Source organism: Notechis scutatus, chromosome Z (genome assembly GCF_049901735.1).
Source record: "Notechis scutatus isolate UNSWTSFEM ecotype Mainland chromosome Z, rNotScu1.2, whole genome shotgun sequence".
NCBI lineage: Eukaryota > Metazoa > Chordata > Lepidosauria > Squamata > Elapidae > Notechis > Notechis scutatus.
Genome location: NC_142025.1, coordinates 8,887,851 through 8,895,531, shown reverse-complemented (window position 1 = coordinate 8,895,531; position 7,681 = coordinate 8,887,851). Strand labels below are relative to the sequence as shown.

The 7,681-nt window shown below is 47.4% G+C and overlaps 1 long non-coding RNA gene across 1 annotated transcript; it reads left to right on the top strand.

The window, feature by feature from the left end:
* The first annotated feature begins 2,225 nt into the window (after window positions 1–2,225).
* Window positions 2,226–6,387, top strand: LOC148128763 (uncharacterized). The gene is made up of 2 exons (XR_015745575.1): window positions 2,226–2,468; window positions 5,892–6,387. It is a non-coding gene; the product is annotated as an uncharacterized LOC148128763 (long non-coding RNA).
* Window positions 6,388–7,681: the final 1,294 nt, after the last annotated feature.

Below are 7,681 nucleotides of genomic sequence, written 5' to 3'. Positions count from 1 at the left end.
CTACCCATCTCCTGGTTCCTGGACTGCTCCCTTAACCACTAGAGCAAATTGATTCTTTATATCTTTTTCTATTCCAGACAGAAGTAGAGGGCAGAGAATGGCCGAAGGACAGGAAAAAGAACCACTATCAAGGCTAGATAAGAGAGGTCTGAGCCCAGATCAAGGAAGTAATGTGGAAAAAAACAACTCAGATAAGTTGCTCCTTATTTCACACATAGATAAAGAGAGGCGGAAAGCACCCTTGTAAAATTTACAGTAAAAGCAATTCTGATTTATATGATGCTGCTTTCTTAGTCTTAGTCTACCTTGAAGGACCGACAACAGCAATGCTTGAATTAAGTGGCCTCTGGGGGTGTACCTCTTGAGAGTCACATCAGACTCAAATCCTTGTGTTCAAACTCTCTTGTTAAATCTTGTTCTTCCTTCACAAGCATAATCTCCCTCTTGATCGTCATCCTTTTGCTCCTCTTCTTCCTCAAAATCATGGAAGATGAAAATGTCATTTTTCTTCCGGAGTGTGTGCTATGGATATACCAGCATCACAGCCAATGTTTTTTTTATCATCCTCGAAAGAGGAATGGCAAAAGGATGTAGAGGAAATGTCAGCCTCAAGATATCTTCCATAATATGTATATTCTGCATCCTAACTATTGCTTCTCTGCTGCTATGCCAATCTATTTCTTTCGGCGGTCATTAGCAACGGAGGGAGGGGGGAACTTGGAGGGGAAGAAAGCTGGAGGTGTTTTGCATTCCTTTGCTGTGGTTAGCAAGGGGAGGGGGATTCCTTTCTTTAACTTTCCATTTCTTGGCTAGCTTCTGTCCCCTTTTGCGCAGCTGCGAACTTTTATCAAAATATGTCAAGGTCAACTGACAGATGCCTCATCACCACCTGGAGATGGCCACATGATCATATTCAGAACTTTTAATTGGAAGAGTATTTTGGACGTTGGGGGGTGGGAGCATTTCCATTCCTTTGTATATGTGATCTGCCCACCAATTTCTCAGATTCGGAATTAAATCTGTAGCTTTCACTTTATTTTCCAGTAAAAGGATAACTTTGCTCTACCCATGGAGTCTGAGTATTTCTTTCTTGGGATTTGAAGGGAGCACAGACTGACATTATTCCGAGTCTCTTCATCAACCCACCCGGAGAAAATATCAACTTTTCTTCCGAAGGGGTTTCATCCCATGTCGTCTCCAGCCAGCGATGAAGATGACCAGGGAGCTGCGGGGGGGCAGTCGATGCTGCTACCAGAGATGCTGGCTGCTGACTTGCTGGCCGACCTGACTCTGGAAGAAACCCCAGCTGAGATGCCCAGATGGTCGTTGGGGGTTGGTTGGAGGGACCCTGAAGACCCCCCTCCTCCTGGGATCACTGTAAGTCAAAGAGGTGCGAGGGAACGGCTGTGGCAAGAGAGGGAGGAGATGGAATGCAGGCTGGATCAAGCCGGGGAATTCCTTATGGACGTTTCTGAGAAGCCCGGCAGGGCTCCAAGGTATGAGGGGGAAGGGGGAGCGAGTTCAGCCCGGAGAAGTCGAGCTACTCCCACCCCCCTAGCCCAGCCTACGCCAGCGCAGCCGCCCGCCGCCGCCCGGGGAGCCCCAGCAATAGGTGTGGTTCCTGGAAGACGCCACCTGCCTCCATTAGATGTGAAGTTTGGAGGAAATCCCAGGGATTTGGGGTTTTTCCTGGTACAAGTTGGGAGCTATATGGCAGAATTTGAAAGGGAGTTCACCTCTGAAGCAGCCAAAGTGAGATGTGTTACCAGAACCCTGGAAGGGATGGCAGCAGACTGGGTGGTGACTTTGTACAATGAAAACTCCCCCCAACTGCGGAGCCTTGATGTTTTCATGACTGCTCTGAGGAGGAGGTTTGAGGACCCTCTGGCAGAGAGAAGGGCCAGGATCAGAATGAAGACTCTAATCCAAGGGGGGAGATCGGTTGCTGACTACACCCAAGAATTCAGGCAGCTGGCATACCACATCCGAGGCTGGTCCCAGGGGGCCCTGGTAGAAGCCTACAAAGATGGCTTAAATGAAGATATATACCACACGTGCATCTCCAGAAGGGATCCACATGATTTGCAGTTGTGGTACTTGCTGGTGGAAGAGGTGGACATAGATCTAACCCGAAGCAGACGCAGAGGGGGCCCCGTCTGGAGTAAACCGCTCCCCCATGTTTCTGAGAGACCCCCAACCCCCGAAAGGGAGGGGTGATGGCAAGAGTCACGTCCACGGCCTGTTTTTGTTGTGGGAAGGAGGGCCACCGGATGGCGGATTGCTGGGCCAAGCCGGATCCAAAGAGAGCACGAGGCCCAGGGAGGAAGCCCGAAAACCCCCCAACCAAGCCTCGTGAAACCGGGCTGAAGATAAGAGAGGTTGTAGAGGTCGCCCCTCCGGTGGGAGAGGAGCTGGGACCTCCAACCCCCCTCGACGAGAGCGAGACCGACTCGGAAGATGATGTCCCGGTAAGTCCTAACCAAGGGCCCATGACCATCCCAATAAAATTAAGGGTGCCCACCTCAGGGACCGAGGGAGAGATGTTGGCCTTATTGGACTCGGGGTGCACGAGGTGCGTAATTAACATGAAGGTAGTCAAGGGTATGGGCATCGGACTGAGAACTTTAAGAACGCCCATATCCTTCTGCCAACTGGATGGATCTGAGGCGGGAGGTTGCCCCTTGCGTTTATAACGGAGCCCCTAGAGATGACAATGGGATCCCACCGCGAGACCCTGTGTTTTATTGTGGCCCCTGGGATGGAACAGCCTCTAATATTGGGATTGCCCTGGCTTCGGAAGTGGAATCCCCATGTGAACTGGAGAGAGGGGTGGATACGTATCCGGAAGGGGAGGAGCAACCCTACCCGGAAGGGGAGGAGAAATCCCATCCGAAGCTCCAGGTTCCGGCCGAGACAGCTTCCGCAGGTGCCGAACGCGTGGAGGGGGAGTACTGGGACTTAAGAGAGGTGTTTAGCGAAGAGGCCTCCGACGAGCTCCCCCCTCATCGGTCAACCGATTGTAGTATTGAATTTCTACCGGGGGTGACGCTCCCGAAACCGAAGCTGTATTCGATGACGCCGGGGGAGCTCGAGGAACTGAGAGCATTTATCGACAAGAACTTGAAACGTGGTTTCATCAAACCCGCCAGACCTCGAGTGGCGGCCCCTGTGATGTTCCGCGAGAAGAAAGATGGCTCCAAACGCTTGGTGGTGGACTATAGAAACCTGAACGCAGTGTCCGTGGAGAACGTGTACCCCCTCCCTCTGATGAAGGACATGTTAGCCCACCTGGCAAAAGGGAAGATTTTCACAAAATTGGACTTGAGGGAGGCGTACTACCGAATCCGAATTAAAGAGGGAGATGAGTGGAAGACTGCGTTCAACTGCCCGATGGGTTGTTTCCAGTTCAATGTTCTCTCTTTCGGCCTACAGGGGGCACCTGCTGTTTTCATGCAAATGATCAATCAAGTGCTCCATGAACATTTATACAAGGGGGTTCTGGTCTACCTTGGTGATATTCTTATCTACACCGAGACTAGAGATGAACATGTGAAACTGGTACGCTCCGTGCTGCACAAACTGAGGGCCGCCAAACTGTACGCTAAATTATCCAAATGTGAGTTCCATCAAGAAAAAATCGACTACTTGGGATATCGTATCTCACCCGAGGGCATTGAGATGGACCCAGAGAAAGTGCGAGCCGTATTGGACTGGGCCCCACCGTGAACCCGAAAACAGCTTCAAAGTTTCCTTGGATTTACTAACTTTTATCGGCAATTCATCCCGTCTTTTGCTAAAATAGCCATGCCCATCACCAACCTCCTGAAGACAAAGGGGGAATCGAAACCAAAGCCCAGCCAACCGTTGAATTGGACCATGGAGTGCCAAGCCGCATTCAAAAAGCTTAAAGACTTTTTGCTGCAGAACCAGTACTGAAACACCCAGACATGGGCGCCCCTTTCGTGATCCAAGCTGATGCGGCGATGTGGCGGTGGGGCGGTCTTACTTCAATTAAATGAGAAGGGGACATTATAACCGTGCGCTTACACCTCCCGTAAATTGACTGACACTGAAAGGAGATGGGCCGTTTGGGAGAAGGAAGCTTTTGCAGTCCGTTGGGCCTTACTAGCTTGGAGGCATTTTCTGGAAGGAGCGAAGCACCCATTTGAGGTATGGACTGATCATAAAAATCTGGAAGCTTTAAAAACGCCTCGGAAGCTATCCCCTAAGCAAGTTAGGTGGGCTCAGTTCTTCAAGCGATTCAATTTCTCCTTGAAGTATATCCCAGGGGGGAAAAATTTTATGGCAGATGCTTTGTCTAGAATGCCTCAATATAACAGTGTCCGTAAAGAAATGATAAGGCCAATCATGTCCACTACACAGCTGGCTGCCCCTGTAGTTACCAGAGCACAAAAGAGGAACCAGGAGAGGGATCTGTCCACTGACCTGATGGAACGATTTAAGGAGGCTTTGAAAATGGATGAGTGGTTCCTGGCAAATGCAAATAACTGCACCGTCCGAGATGGTCTAGCCTGGATAGGTGCGAAATTGTATGTACCTCAAACCCTGAGAAGCCAAGTGTTACAACAAACTCATGATTCCAAGGTGGCTGGTCATTTTGGGTTTGTAAAGACCCTACATTAGGTGAAACGGCAGTTCTGGTGGCCTTTGTTGAAAAAGGACATCGAGACTTATGTGGCCAGCTGTCCAGTTTGCGCTTCAGCAAAAAGGCCTCCTGGTAAACCACCAGGTTTGTTGCAAGATGTGGCTAGGCCAATTGTGGCTAGGCAAATTTCCATGGACTTTATAGTAGACCTACCCGAGAGCGCTGGGCACACAGTCATCTGGGTGGTGACTGATTTGTTCTCCAAACAAGCCCACTTTATCCCTTGCTCCAAGATTCCTTCGGCGAAGTCGTTGGCCAGAATGTTCATTATACATGTCTACAGGTTGCACGGTGTTCCTGAGCGTGTAGTTTCTGATCGAGGGGTCCAATTTACCTCGAACTTTTGGAGGGAATTTTTGAAGTTAATAGGCTTCACCCAGAGCTTAAGCTCCGCCCACCATCCCCAAACTAATGGGGCTTGTGAGAGGACTAACAGGGTGCTAGAGCAATACCTCAGATGTTACATAAACTATCAGCAAGACAACTGGGCGGATCTACTGCCTTTTGCGGAGGTGGCATATAATAACTCTGTCCACAGCAGTACGGGGTTTACTCCTTTCAAAGTGGCAACGGGGCAAGATTTTGTGCCCATACCTGAACTTCCTCGTGAAAAACCCAATGTCCAATCGATGGACGATCGGATATCTCAACTTCAACTTAATTGGCCGGTCGCTCGTAAAGCCTTGGACGAGGCGCACCGGTCTCATAAGAAATTTGCTGATAGAAAGCGAGCCCCGGAGAAGTCTTATCAAGTGGGCGACAAAGTATTCCTCTCGACTAAATATTTGCAGACTACCCAGAAATCGAAGAAGTTGGGTCCTAAGTATGTGGGGCCTTTCCCCATTGAGCGGATTGTAAATCCTGTGACTGTTCAGTTGACTTTACCAAAGACTCTTCGTCGTATTCATCCGGTTTTCCATGTCAGTTTGTTAAAACCCGAACATACCTGTACCTTGAGACCGACCCAGACTGATCCTCCCGTACCATTGTTGATTGAGGGTGAACAACATTTCGAGATTAAAGAAATTCTAGACTCTAGGAAATTGAGGGGTCGTATCCAATATCTGGTAGCTTGGAAACATTTTCCTCCGTCCTATGCTGAATGGGTTAATGAGAAAGACATTAGGGCTCCTGCACTGCTCAAGAACTTTTATGCCAAATACCCTGATAAACCATAGAGGTGTATGCAAATGTTAACATATGTTTATGCTATTTTTTCTTACAGGGACTAATGCCCTTCTTCTAGGGGGTCCGAATGTCAGCCTCAAGATATCTTCCATAATATGTATATTCTGCATCCTAACTATTGCTTCTCTGCTGCTATACCAATCTATTTCTTTCGGCTGTCATTAGCAACGGAGGGAGGGGGGAACTTGGAGGGGAAGAAAGCTGGAGGTGTTTTGCATTCCTTTGCTGTGGTTAGCAAGGGGAGGGGGATTCCTTTCTTTAACTTTCCATTTCTTGGCTAGCTTCTGTCCCCTTTTGCGCAACTGCGAACTTTTATCAAAATATGTCAAGGTCAACTGACAGAAGCCTCATCACCACCTGGAGATGGCCACATGATAATATTCAGAACTTTTAATTGGAAGAGTATTTTGGACGTTGGGGGATGGGAGCATTTCCATTCCTTTGTATATGTGATCTGCCCGCCAATTTCTCAGATTCGGAATTAAATCTGTAGCTTTCACTTTATTTTCCAGTAAAAGGATAACTTTGCTCTACCCATGGAGTCTGAGTATTTCTTTCTTGGGATTTGAAGGGAGCACAGACTGACAGGAAAACAGATGTTCTGTTAACATTTTGTGGCCATTCTGATGTCTGGAATACTCTACCTGACTCTATGGTTTCTTCCCCAAACCCCAAAAACTTTAACCTTAGACTGTCTACTATTGACCTCACCCCTTTCCTAAGAGGTCTGTAGTGGGCGTGCATAAGCGCACCAACGTGCCTACCATCCCTGTCCTATTGTTTCGTTTTTATTTTTCTTATATATATCCATTTCATGTATCCATAACTATGTTTATACTTATACCTGTTATCTTGTAATTGCTTGACAAAATAAATAAATGAAATAAATAGCAGGGCTCTGAACCGGTTGTAGCAGAACTGCAAGTTCTAGAAGGGCTAACAGCCATCCTAAATGAGTAGGATCAGTCCAATGCTTGGGAATATTTCATGGCCACAAAGACTGCACAAATCCAAGTCTAGCAGCTCTCCACATGGAGTGGCCACCTGCCAATGTGAACAATGCAAATTCAAGAACAGATTATTCTCATTAGTCTATTTCAACACTTTCCTTCTATAAGAAGCACTCAAATTGCTTACCGTAAGTCAACACCAATTCCTCCTCCCACAATGTGCGAGAAACGCCAGTCAAGGGCCCTTCTCTCTGTCATCTATCATGTCTTGTGAAAGTGACTGATATAAAGTAGCACTAGCATGCAGAAGTTGGAAAGAACTTTATGCAGGTAGCTCTTGACTTGCTACAAATGTTTATTGTTTATTGACCATTTGAAGTTACAGTGGAAGATGGAAAAGGTGACTTTTGACCGTTTTTTACACTTACAACCATTGTAAATCCCCACTGTCATGTGATCAGAATTCAGATGCTTGGGAACTGGCTTGTATTTACGATGGTTGCATTATCCCAGGGTCATGTGATCCCCTTTTGCGACAAGCAAAGTCAACGGGGAAGCCAGATTCACTGAACAACTGTATTTCTAGCTTAACAACCCTGATTCATTTAACAACTGGGACAAGAAAGGTTGAAAAATGAGGCAAAGTTCACTTTATTCAGCGTTTTTCAGCGTTAATTCAGCGCTGGAAAAATAAACACAGATGGCTGATGCTTCATTTAACATCTTTATAAACATAATAAGTAGATTTTACATACCGGTTGTAGATTTCTCCAGCATGGAGCAAACTCAGACAGAAACATGTTGCAAGTAACTTCAGCAGCTCAGAAACAGACATCAGTTTCACTTTAGTTCAGCAGGCAAACAGAGGAGAGAAGCA